The following is a 13,953-nucleotide window of genomic DNA, read 5'->3' on the forward strand; positions in this document are numbered from 1 at the left end:
AGCTGTACTCTGGGGGTATGGTGGGTGGAACTTCAACCATCTCTCTGTGAGATGATGTGTCAATGCACTGTGATTGCAGCTGTGTGAAGTATGATGACTTTAAAAGTTTGGCTTGGAAGAGGAAATGGCTGAAATCATCGGGGAGCTGACTGCACATAAACGTCCTACCCTGGGTAACAGCTGTTATCCCAGCCACTCGGAGCGCACTAACAGAATCCCCTGCCCTTTGTTAACCAAGAAACCAACACCCAGAGCACAGAATGCTGCAAGGAGGGAAAAGACTAGGACAGATGGCATGGTGGGTGAGGAATGACAGGCTTGACTTTTGACATCCCGGGTTTGATTCCCGGCTTGGGTCACTGTCAGTGTGGAGTCTGCACGTTCTCCCCGTGTCTGCGTGGGTTTCCTCTGGGTGCTCTGGCTTCCTCTCACACTCCAAAGATGTGCGAGTTAGGTGGATTGGCCATGCTAAATTGCCCCTTATTGTCAGGGGGACTAGCTAGGGTAAATGCATGGGGTTATGGGGAGAGGGCCTGATTTAGATTGTGGTTGGTGCAGACTCGATGGGCCGAATGGGCTTCTTCTACACTGTAGGATTCTATGATAGGATTCGAAGATTTTCGAATTTGGGTTGAAGTTGGGGCTTTTTAGGGCATTCGCGTTGTTAGTGCTTTGCACGCAGCAGAAGATCAGGAGGCAGAGTTCGGAACAAAGTAAAATTAAGGTCAAAACATCAATGGGTGAAGGAGTATAAGTGGATCTATCAAAGGGAAGTGTTGGATAGATGAAGGAGAAAAATAAAAAAACTCAGGGACAAACCACACACGTTGGGCAGAGTTTTACCACCCCACTACCACGGGAATCGCAGCGGGCGAGGGGCGGAACATGGAAAGGTCCGATGACCTCGGGCGGGATTTTACAGTTTCGGGACAAGTAAGGCTGGAAAATCCCACCCGTTGTGTTAATGAGAGTCGTAAGTGAGTTCAGAAAGAACAGGTTGTGATTTTGAGAGGCACAGGAGAGGAAATGGTCTGCTGGTCTGGGATGAGAAAAATATCAGCCATGATTGAATGGCGGAGCAGACTCGATGGGCCGAGTGGCCTAATTCTGCTCCTATGTCTTATGGTCTTATGGTGTGTTTTGTGTGGTGGGAGGCAGTGCATCATTGGCTGGTGACAGGATCTGCTGGCCCCATTGCTGTCGCTGGGATTTCCTGTTGAATCTGCCCCACGCTGCTGGGAAATCCATGGTGAGGCTGAGCCACCAGCGGGACTGGAAGTTCCCATCAGGGTGAACAGCCGGAAGGTCTCACCCTGAGTTTTTATTAATTAAAAGAGATCAAGTTTCAAATGCTCCATTCAAGGATGTGGTCGCTCAGCCTCTGCAGGAGGCGTCTGGAGCTTTGGACACTGAAACCAACCCAATCCAAAATAAAATCACAAAATAATGTCCAGCGAAATCATCAGTAAAATGAGAAGCAGATTGGGATGTTGGTGAAAAGGGAAGAAAAGTGGGAGGTTATCTCAATAAGCTTTAATGGTGTCTCCTAATATCTCATTAACGTAAAACTTACGTGGCCTCAATGAGTTTCTCTCTCCACAACCTGCGCCAAATGTTTTAAATATTGGAGCTCCGAGGGGTTAAGACATAGACTTGGGCAGAGACACAAGAGGCTTGTTGTCAGCCAGTGCACACAGCTGGAATTCAGACTTATTGGGGGAGTTTCCCCTTCCCGCAACAATGGTTGGTTGTACACAGATACAATAGGTGATGGCCTAGCGGTATCATCGCTAGACTATTCATCCAGAATCTCAGCTAATGTTCTGGGGACCCGGGTTCGAATCCCGCCACAGCAGATGGTAGAATTTGAATTCAATAAAAAATGTCTGGAATTAAGAATCTACTGATGACCATGAAACCATTGTCGATTGTCGGAAAAACCCATCTGCTTCACTGATGTCCTTTAGGGAAGGAAGTCTGCTGTCCTTACCTGGTCTGGCCGACATGTGACTCCAGAGCCCCATCAATGTGGTTGACTCTCAACTGCCCTCCAAGGGCAACTAGGGATGGGCAATAAATGTTGGCCAGCCAGTGACGCCCAAGTCCCATGAATGAATAAAAAAAAGGCGGACAATGTAATCCCACCATCACCGGCCAAGCCCAATTTCACCCCCTGTAATCCCAGCAGTAAATTCATTTCCTAAAATGATTCAAACTCTAAAATTAGGAAACAGTACATTGAGCGAGGGATGGTAGAAGTGTGGAATTCTCGTTCGTGAGCAGCACTTGGTGCTGGCTCAGTTTTAAACCTCAGCTTAATAAACGGTTATGTCCTAAGATATTAAAGGACAAAGATGGGCATGTGGGGTTAGGTCACAGATTAGCCAGGATTTCACTGAAGGACTAAATAGACATAAGGGTTAAATGACCTCCTCCACTTTCTATCTTCCAATGCTTGGGAGGGGCAAAGATGAATCATTTAATGAAATGTATATTTTACACTGTTTGCAACAATGACAATGTATTCAAAATATTGATCCATTTCTGCATTAAAAAAAGCAGCTCCAGAAAGACCTCAGGATTTGCCAGTCGACTGAAAAATGTCAAATATCACCCCACCTCTTGTCCTGGCGCGCACCACATTAGCATTTGAAGACTCCAACAATGTCTGGCTTTGCTATTCATTATCTGGTGTGTGCTTGTAACTCAGTGACAGGAAGAATTGCAGGATAAGTTGGGAAACATTTGAGTGAATATAAATAAGCTGTGACCAATTTTGTAAACATGAACAGATTACAACGCGTATCATTGCCGATTGAGGACATAACCGTTTGCTTTCCACCGAATAATCGCACCACTCAACCTTTCAGAACCTTTGTCAAGTTGTCAAAACTTACTGAATCTTCATCTATAACTGAGATATCATGCAAAACAACATTTAATCATAAGGAAATATATACAGGGCCAGTGCAGCCATCATGGGAGCAAACACATCAACACCACTCAATGTGAATCATAGAGTCCCTACAGTGCGGCTCAGGAGGCCATTCAGCCCAGGGAGCTGCACCAACAACAATCCCACCCAGGCCCCATCCCTGTAACCCTCTGTATTTACCCTACTAGTCCCCCTGACACTAAGGGGCAATTTAGCATGGCCAATCAACCTAACCCACACATCTTTGGAATGTGAGAGGAAACTGGAGCACCTGGAAGAAAGCTACACAATCACGGGGAGAACGTGCAAACTCCACACAGATAGTGACCCGAGGCTGGGATAGAACCCGGGTCCCTGGCACTGTGAGGCAGCAGTGCTAACCACTGTGCCACTGTGCCGCCCATATGTGCTGTGAGTACGTGAAAACCGATAAAAGTCAGTGTGTGGAGCTGGAAGTTTTGATGAAATGTGGGCAGTAGTGGATGGACTGTCCACTTTCCACAATGCCTGATGTTCCTGTTCACAGTAAGAAGTCTAACAACACCAGGTTAAAGTCCAACATGTTTATTTGGTAGCAAAAGCCACTAGCTTTCGGAACAGGCTGTTCCTTCGTCAGGTGGGTGGGAATTCTGAGTTTTGAACTCCCACCCACCTGACGAAGGAACAGCCTGTTCCAAAAGCTAGTGGCTTTTGCTACCAAATAAACCTGTTGGACTTTAACCTGGTGCTGTTAGACTTCTTACTGTGTTTAGCCCAGTCCAGCGCCGGCATCTCCACATTGTTCCTGTTCACACGCAGAGACAGGAAGGAAAATCAGGCCCCGTGCAGAAAGGGTGGCAGATTTCATTTTTTAAAAATTCATTCATAGGGATGTGGGTGTCGCTGGCTCAGCCAGCATTTATTACCCATCCCTAGTTGTCCCTGAGAAGGTGGTGTCAAGCCAGCTTTCTGAACCGCTGTGGTACGCACACAGTGCTGTTACGAAGGGAGTTCCAGGATTTTAACCCAGCGACGGTGAAGGAATGGCAATGTATTTCCAAGTCAGGACGGCGAGTGGCTTGGAGGGGAATTTCCAGGTGGTGCTGTTCCCAAGTGTCTGCTGTCCTTGTCTTTCTAGTTGGTAGGGGACATGAGTTTGGAAGGTGCTGTCTAAGGAGCCTTGATGAGTTCCTGCAGTGCATCTTGTAGACGGTACACACAGCTGCCACTGTGCATTGGTGTTGAAAGAGGTGAATATTTACATTGGTGGATGGGGTGCCAATCATGTCGGCTGCTTTGTCCTGGATGGTGTTGAGCTTTTTGAGTGTTGTTGGAGCTGCACTCATCCAGGCAAGTGGGGAGTGTTCCATCACACCCCTGACCTGTGCCTTGTCGATGGTTTTGGGGAGTTTTGAGCGGTGAGTTACTCTGAAGTTGAAAGTTTCACAAAGTGAATATTCACTACAGACAAAGTCTAATGTTTGTCCACGCTGGTTTAAAACCAAGCAGCCACTTCCTATCAACAAGATAAATCACCAGTCTTCCATATGTGGTATCACATTCCTCACGATCGCTAACTGAAATAATCGTACAATGCAGTAGTCTCAAAGGGGTTGGGTGTGTGGAATTTTGGGCTGTATTTCTGTCATTTAGAAAATTAGCCACTAAACGTAACAACAAGTCAACAGTAAATTTGATACTGTACAGTTTTGCATTAGGTCAGTAACATAGGTTTTGGGAGTGAATGTATAAATTATTGCTCTTAAAATGATAGGTCAGGAAACATAAATATAGGAAAAAGCCATTCCGACTCACACCAGATTCTGTTTCATAATTCGAACCAGCTTTTTTAAAAAAAGACTCTTCTTGTCTGAAAGCCACATCCGTGTAATTTCCAGCGGATCAGGAATGGATCCAATCCTCCTTTGTGGCTCTTCATGATGTGGGCATCACTGGCTAGGTCAGCATTTACTGGCCATCCCGAGTTGCCCTTGAGAAGGTGGTGGTGAGCTGCCTTCTTGAATCGCTGCAGTCCGTGTGGTGTAGGTGCACCCACAGTGCCGATAATTACAACTTGCTTGAGTTCCAAAGATTTCTGGAAGTTTCTTTATTCTAAACGGCTCTCGCACCAAAGCAGGATTTCTCAAAATGTGGGAAGCCACGCTTATATTTTCTACATAAATCGTCAGCTGTTATAAAATGATGAAGGTTAAACTGGAAAGCACTTGGAATCAGGCGTGGGGATCTGGGTGCGTGATTACCCCCCAGTCCCCTACCCCATTCAATGCAATGGATCACGGATCAAGCCACTGTTTACTAGACTGTTCATTGGCTGCACCCATCAGCAGGGGAGCCAATGTTATTACTTGTTGCCATTGATTGAAGCTAACCTGAATCTACCAATGGCGCAGGGGTTGGAGCTGCTGAGAAAATTGGGAAGGTTGCTGTGAATTGATTGAATTGAATTATTTGATTTGATTTTATTGTCACGTGTATTGGGATACAGTGAAAAATATTGTTTCTTGCACACTATACAGACAAAGCATACTGTTCATAGAGTACATGGGGAGAAGGAAAGGAGAGGATGCAGAGTATAGCGTTGCAATTACTGATAGGGTGAAGAGAAAGATCAGCTTGATGTGTGCTCGGACCATTCAAAAGTCTGATGGCAGCAGGGAAGAAGATATTCTTGTTTCGGTTGGTATGTGATCACAGACCTTTGCATCTTTTTCCCAATGGAAGAATGTGGAAGAGAGTATGTCCGGGGTGTGTGGAGTCCTTGATTATGCTGGCTGCTTTTTCAAGGCAGTGGGAAATGTAGACAGAGTCAATGGATGGGAGGCTGGTTTGAGTGATGGACTGGGCTTCGTTCACAACCCTTTGGAGTTTCTTGCGGTCTTGCGCAGAGCAGGAGCCATACCAAGCTGTGAGCAAAGCTGACCGCTGGAGAACAAGTCCTGAGGTTTTCAAACACCTCACTGGAGATCTTGGTGGAGTCAATTGGAAATGTTTGACCCCTTGGTCCTCTCTCGCAATTGAATATTTCAGATTGACACCACGCATCGGCTTTCACAGCTTTGTGCTTCTCTGTAAGGTTGTCTCCTGGGTTGTTTTCTCAATCCTTCCTCATCACTGAGGACTCTAAGGCAGTGGCTCCACTCTCTGCTTGATGGACCCCTTTTAAAATGGATTAGCAATCATCAACCCCACCCAATCTAAATAATAATGCGATATAATAACTACAGCGGGAGTGATTTCAGATTGCACTCTCTCTGCCATTCCAGCAATCCTTCTCCCGTGCTTCCCTCCTGGGTGAGAGCCAGCCCAACACCACCAATTTATATAGTGCCTATATGTGTCTAAAGATGCGCAGGTTAGGTGGATTGGCCATGCTAACATACCCCTTAGGGGATTATTAAGGTTAATATGTGGGTTTATGGGGATAGGGCCTGGGTGGGATCATTGTCGGTGCAGGCTGAATGGGCTGAATGGCCTCCTTCTGCACTGTAGAGATTCGATGATTCGAACTACAAAAGGCCTTATAAAACAAAATTAAACAGAGCTCACTCCATGCCACACAGGTGGGGATATACCTTTTTATTAAAATCTTTCCCACTACAGTCCAAAGATGTGTTGGTTAGGGAGATTAGCCATGGTAAACCATAGAATCGCTACAGCGCAGAAGAGGCCATTCGGCCCATTGAATCTGTACCGACTTTCTGACAGAGTATCTTACCCGGTATCTTAAACTTCTCCTTCATAGTTTGGTGCAGACCTGATGGGCCAAATGGCCTCCTTCTGCACTGCAGGGATTCTATGCATTCTATACCCAGTGGCAGCACTCTCCCCTCAGAGTCAGATTATTTAAATTCCATTAGAGGATTAGAGCACTCCGGTGCAGTACTGAGGGAGTGCTGTACTGTCAGAGGAGGCATTAAACCAAGGCCTTGCCTCCTCTCTCTGGTGGGCATAAAAGAACCCAAGGCTTGATGTTCCACTGGCACTTTCATATTCTTTTTTCTGGAAAGTTTCTGGAGATTCCCAGTACTCTGAAGACCCCCCTCTAGAATTCCCATCGCTCTGAGACCCGGGATCGGCCTGGGCTTCTGCTTTTCAAATGTTTATAAATATTCATTCATTGAATGTGGGTGTTGTTGGCTGGGCCAGCATTGATTGGCCATCCTTAACTGCCCTTGAGAAGGCTTGCGTATCACTCTGAGGCTTTGATTGGCATTGTTGAATGCGCGATCTGAAGCGGAGCTTGGTTATGACCTTGCTCTGCTTTGTAACTGACTGGCTTGACCACATCGTTCAACAGTCTGATGACTTTCTTGATTTACGTTCTGCCTCAGTTGGTGGGCTCTTTGATCAAAGTCTCATTGGGGCTGAATTTTAACTCAATCAAAGCCTATTTTCACTGACAGAGTTAAAATCAGGCCCTAAGACTCATGTCTTTTTCAGAACTCAACAGTGGTTATTTCAGCATCGTTCATGGAGTGTGTACATCTTTCACATTTTCCTTCCTCTACAATATTTCCATTTGGCCATGTTAAATTTTATCTGCAATTACTTTGTCCCCTTGTATACTGAATTCATTCTGCAATTTCACTCCCCAGTTTGGTGCCACCTGTGAATTTTACCCATTCACACTGCCTTTCTCCTTCATGCACATGAGAAACAGCAGCAATCCCAGCACTGACCGCCGATGCACTCCACTCTGCATTTCCCCTACCCGAATGTAACCGCTCTAACAAGATTCTATTGTGTTCCACTTTTCAACCAACTTTCTATCCATTTCCTGCACCCCTACAGCTTTGAGCTTAGCGAATAACTTTTTATGTCAAATGTTATCTGGCAGCCTCGGTTATATCTTTGACCTCTTAGTCTATGACGCAACTCATAGCCACTAACAATTGATTGGAATTTACAATTGACACAACGCAAAGCATTTGGTGTTTCGGTTCATCACCATCTTATCTGTGCCCAATCTAATTGAACAAAATAACTTGCATTCTGTCTGCTGTGTATGGCACTGACACATACTCAACTGCAGGCTGCCATTGTTGAAATACACTTTATTTACTCCTTCCCAACAGAGCAGAGAGGGCAGCTCTCACAATACAGCACAGGAGGCCATTCAGCCCATTGAGTCTGTGCCAGCTCTTTCAAAGAACAATCCAGTTAATTCCACTCCCCGCCCTTTCCCCATATCTCATTTAAGTATTTATCTAACTCTCTTTCTGAAAGCTACAATTGACTCTATTTCCACCGTCCTATCAGACAGAGCATTTCCAAATCCCAAATGCCTGCTGCATAAAAAAGATTTCTTGTGTACATCTCTGATTCATTCGCCAATCACCGTGAATGTGATATCTTCTGCTTATTAACCCTTTAACCAATGGAAACATTCTCTCCTGAGTTACTCTATGTAAATCCTTAATCATTTTAAACTCCTCCATCAAATCTCCTCTTCGCCTTCTCTGCTCCAAGGAGGACAATCCCAGCTTCTCCAATCTATCTACGGATAAGCTATCTTACCCCCTCATCCCTGGAATCATTCTAGTCAATCAACTCTGCATTTTCTCCTTCACATCCTCCCTAAAGCCCAGAATTGGACTCAGAATTCCTGGTAGGACTTGTAAGGATAAGGAAAAGAACTCCTGCTCCATCTGGCCCATTAGCAGTGCTGGAAAGCGTGATGACTTCAGCAAGGCTAATGAGGTTGGCTTGCTAGAGTATGAACGACCTGATGAGTCCTACGTGACTCTGTGGCGCAATGGACAGCGCGTTGGACTTCTAAATAATGGCAAGTTAGCCATTCAAAGGTTGTGGGTTCGAGTCCCACCAGATGGATCAGATTAGTAGCCAACAGTTTGCTGCTTCATGAATATGATTCCGCTTTGGCATCGCCATTTCCTGCTCTGCCATCTCTCCATGCTGTTTCCGTTTACTCGGCTCCCAGGGAAAACACTGCCTCGAGAATAAATCGCAAACCCCGGGGGCTTTCATAAAATTCAAAAGAGATACCTGATGAGTCCTAATTGATGATTAAATCAGGGAACCTCATGCTCCCTATTTAAAGCAGGTGTGTCGGACTCCCAGCCTGCATTCAGCAGGGAGCAACTGGAGAGCTGGCTGTGTACAGATGTATGGTGTAAATAAAGTAACTTGGTGACGGGACTTTCGCCTCCGTGGAGTTATTACAGAAAGACATTGAACTCTTTCACACAGTCTTCAGCTCCCTTCAGAGGCTGCGTTTCTACACGTGTGGGTCACCTGACGTTCAAATGGAGTTAAAATCTGAGGCACGCAGCCTCTTTACAAGATGGGAGTAGATTAGTTGCCTCACCGTGTCGGAGGGTAGGTTAGGTTTAAGATTTTTTTAAAAATCTGCTTCCCAACTGAGCCAAATCTATTATTTTTGGAAGTCAAAATTCCCCTAAAAGTCTATTGTGATATCACGTACAAACATACAAGTTAGGAGCAGGGGTAGGCCATTCAGCCCCTCGAGTCTGCTCCACCATTTAATAAGATCATGGTTGATCTGACTAACCTTAACCTCACATTCCTGCCAACCTATGATAACCTTTCACCTCCCCCTTGCTAATCAAGAATCTATCCATCCCTGCCTTAAAAATATTCAAAGACTCTGTTTCTTATACAGCACAACATTGTAATTAATCATAAAATTCATAGAATCCCTACAGTGCAGAAGGAGGCCATTCAGCCCATCGAGTCTGCACTAACCACAATCCCATCCAGGTCCTATCCCCATAACCCCACATATTTACCCTGCCAAACCCCCTGACACTAGAGTTAATTTAGGATGGCCAATCAACCTGACCCACACATCTTTGGAGTGTGGGAGCAAACCGGAGCACCCGGAGGAAACCCACGCAGACACGGGGAGAATGTGCAGACTCCACACAGACAGCGACCCAAGGCTGGAATTGAACTCAGGTCCCTGGCACTGTGAGTCAGTAGTGCTAACCACTGTGCCACTGTCTCCATATGTTCTACAATCCTATCAGGAATCCCAAGTTTACTGGGAAGGAGTGAAAATTTCCAATTGGATCTGTGGTTTTAAGCGACGTCAAACATTGTATTATTGACAAGGGATCAAGCAGAAACTATAGATCGCTGTCGTGATGGAGCGTCGTCAGGCCTCACAAAATCCTGGACACCAACAGAAACCGAAGAGCTCAGGAGGTCTGACAGCCTCTGTGGAGAGGGAGTAGAGCCAACGGCGCTCTGCACAGACGCTGCCAGACCTGCTGAGATTTTCCAGCACCTTCAGGTTTTGTTTCAGGTTCCAGCATCCGCAGTGTTTTAACCTGGTCACCAAGTGCGTTTCAATGTAAACTGATCAGCCTGTGAACTCTCATCAACCAGAAATGAGACATTTCTCCAAAATGGTGTCCCATATCGGCAAATAGCTCCAACAGCTTTGAATGGAAAAGCGTCATTCTGGCCTCAGTGAGAGGGTGGACTCTTGTGTCGTACGGCTGGAAATGAAATGTATATCCTTCAAATGAAGAAAACACCTCCATCAATCATGTTTTAGTAACTTCTACCCCTGATGTCCTTCAAGGAAGCTGGCTCTTGGCTCCCAACCCATTATCACACCATCTAGAATAACACACATACTAAACTGACACTGAATGAGGCTGTTCAATGGCATGTAGACAATTGGATCAGTTCAACAGGTCAAATCAAAGATGTTCAGGGTTTTAACGGGGAACTTGAAGATCAGCTATTATTATTGAAAGGTGCAGAAGGTCCCTGGGGCCGTATGACCTAATACTGCTCCTACTTCTTATATTCTTTTCCAGCGCAACAATGTAATTAATTACAAAATTCTCCCAATGTTTCTGGAACACCAGGTTTATTGGGAATAAGTGAAAGTTTCCAATCAGATCTGTGGTTGTCGGTGATTTCAGCAAACGCCAATGAGGCTTGAACAGATGAGAAAGGTATCTCAGTTCAAAATTCAAATATACGCTTGGACTCACACATTCTGTATTGATTTTGGATAATATGTTTATTTAAAATAAATGGAAACTGTTTCCAGTCATTACTGGAAGGATTTTCGGGCAAGATCTTCCCGTGGGCTTTGGGATCCTGACACCCGTACCAAGTGGGGTTCCCAAGTCCGGAACTTGGGTGGAAGTGAGACTAGTTCAGTGAAATTCCCGGATTCGCTCTCCTCATTAGCCAGCTCTCGCTGTCCTGGACAGACTCCTGACACTGCCCACAGCTCGAGAGCATCAAAAGCCTCACGTGGGGAGGTGAGTGCTGCAGAAGCAGGTTGGCGATCGTGATAGCATCTCAACATGAATACTGGGGACCCAGGTTCGAATCCCGCCACGGCATATAGTTGAATTTAAATTCAATAAAAAATATCTGGAATTAAGAATCTACTGATGAGCATGAAACCATTGTCGGAAAAACCCATCCGGCTCACTAATGTCCTCTGGGGAAGGAAATCTGCCGTCTCTACCCGGTCTGGCCTACATATGACTCCAGAGCCACAGCAATGTGGTTGACTCTTAACTGCCACATGAAATGGCTGAACGAAACACTCAGTTCAAGGGTGACTAGGGATGGGCAATAACTGCTGGCCAGCCAGTGACACCCATGTCCAACGAATGGATAAAACAATATGCCCTCTGAGGAGGAAATCTGTTTGAGGTTTCCAAGGCACCAGGTCCTGCCATCGGGAAGCTGCCTTGATTAAATTGGAAAAATGTCATCCACTGCTCCTAATTGGGACTTTTAATAAGTGAATCGCATGTGTCCCCATTCAGTAAGCAGCCAATCCCATTCCCAGCCTGCCCCTGGGAAACCTCTCAGGCGGCGGAATGCACTGGGGATCTGGACTGAGAAAACTTAGCCCTTTATGTTTCAAACACTGGGATGTTTTCTGGCGACTTCACTCTGCAATCACTGATGAATAATTGATGGCTGAAATTCTACACGCTGTATATATTACACCATTTCTTTCACATGAATACAGCTGAATGTTGCTGTTGGTGGTACTACAACCATTAATGGTTAATAAATATTGTATGCGCACAGCGTGAAAAACATTTATCATGCATAAAAGACACGTTTCTGAGCCATCAGAGGTCTCCAGTCGTAGGTGGTGAAGTCAAGTGGTTATAAAACCACTTAACTAACTGGGTTGTCACTAAGACAGCCCTTGCCTTGTACCATCTAACTAAGAGAGGATTTCTGAACTCAGAGATTTATTATCGAGCGTAAACACAAATCACACAGTGCTTATTGCAGAAGATACAATAGAAAATCTATTGCTCCAGAATTGTGGACAATGTTTTATTCATTCAGACCATTGAAAATACAGCTGCAATTTATATTTTCGGTAATGAATGGCTCTATACTTTCACTAAGGTCCATTATCAAAAGTCAGGGCTGCAAACCTCAAGGTTTAGCTGCTAATTTAACCCAATTTAATTGAATTTATATCTTCGAAAAAACATGCTGACCCGAAAACTGAACTGCATAATGTAAATTCCGCGTTACACACACACCTTTCTGATCTGTTGCACCCTTAAGTATGTACCATCCACTTCATTTTCATAAACCAATGGTTCCCAACGTACATTTACCTTGATGCACACAGTAATTATATTAAATTGCATCATTAGTAATAAATTGCTGAGGTTTATTTCATAAGGGATCATATTCCACAGTTCACCAACACTGGGGGAAATAACCATTTATTCTGTCGATAAAGTTCTCTCAAATCTGAATATTAATAGTTGGAACAAATTAACGTTTTTCTTGATTGGACACAAAACGATGTCTGCTCGGTGGATTTCCGATTGGTTCCAGTTCTGCCACTTTTAATGTGAGGCTTGAAGATTGCAGGGGTAAGAGTTACAATCTGTGAAGGTGTGTCCTATACTGTTGGGTAGTAAGCCGTTAGACTTTTTTTTACCTAATGACCGGAATTATGATGTTTTTTCATTGTTAGCAAGACATTTTATTAAGCATCCCTTGAGCAGGTGGTGGTAAACCATCTCCCTGAACCACCTAAGTTCCTGGATACACACAGCTGAGTCGCTGATTAAGGGCCCAACATGGTGAATATGACCTTATTCATTCTTAAGCAATTCCCTTAAACTCATTGTGTGAAAATGAAATTCTCAAATTGCAAACTTTGTCACAGTCACAACACAGCAGGAGTAGATTATAGAGTTTTAAAGAGCATTGTAAAAGCATAGAATCCCTCCAGTGCAGGAGGACACCATTCGGCCCATCGAGTCTGCACCGACCACAATCCCACCCAGGCCCTATTCCTGTAACCCCTCATACTTACCCTGCTAGTCCCCCTTGCACTAGGGTCAATTTAGCTTGGCTAATCAACCTAACCCGCACATCTTTGGACTGTGGGAGGAAACCGGAGCACCCGGAGGAAAACCACGCAGACACGGGGAGAACGTGCAAACTCCACACAGACAGTGACCTGAGGCTGGAATTGAGCCCAGGTCCCTGGCGCTGTGAGGCAGCAGTGTTAACCACTGTGCCACCGTGTAGTTGATAAGCTATACCAATACCGATCTTAATAAAATTCACGATTTGCTAACAGACTCTGAAGAAGGTATTCCTTCCAGATTGTGCCCAGAGTGCAACTCCAAGATTCAAACACAACATTCATTTTGCTGAATAAGTACAGAGTACTTACAAACACATCCATCAGGAGATGTTCCATCTTAACTTCCAGGTCTTCCAGTTTGGCAGACAGAGTCATGGTGATATCTGCCCTTCTACTTTATTCCCAGAAGCTACCAAAGGCCGATTCCACACCCAAAAGCGGTCAGAAACTACAGTCACATTTCTTTCTCCATTGCGAAATGTCTCCTCAGACCTTTGCTGAGTGTGTTTGGGGAGCCAGTGTACGCCAGGCACATTAACAGATACTGAGTCAGTCACACGAGAGGCTGCAGCAGCGAGTGGGAATGGAGAAAAGGGCCACTGATTAACAGCGATATTTATGGGAGCAGTTCATTCTCAAC

The 13,953-nt window shown here is 45.1% G+C and overlaps 1 non-coding gene across 1 annotated transcript; it reads left to right on the forward strand.

The window, feature by feature from the left end:
* The first annotated feature begins 8,676 nt into the window (after positions 1-8,676).
* trnar-ucu (transfer RNA arginine (anticodon UCU)) lies at positions 8,677-8,770 on the forward strand. The gene is given in 2 exon segments: positions 8,677-8,713; positions 8,732-8,770. It is a non-coding gene; the product is annotated as a tRNA-Arg (tRNA).
* The last annotated feature ends 5,183 nt before the right edge of the window (positions 8,771-13,953 follow it).

The sequence above is a fragment of the Mustelus asterias genome, chromosome 19 (genome assembly GCF_964213995.1).
Source record: "Mustelus asterias chromosome 19, sMusAst1.hap1.1, whole genome shotgun sequence".
NCBI lineage: Eukaryota > Metazoa > Chordata > Chondrichthyes > Carcharhiniformes > Triakidae > Mustelus > Mustelus asterias.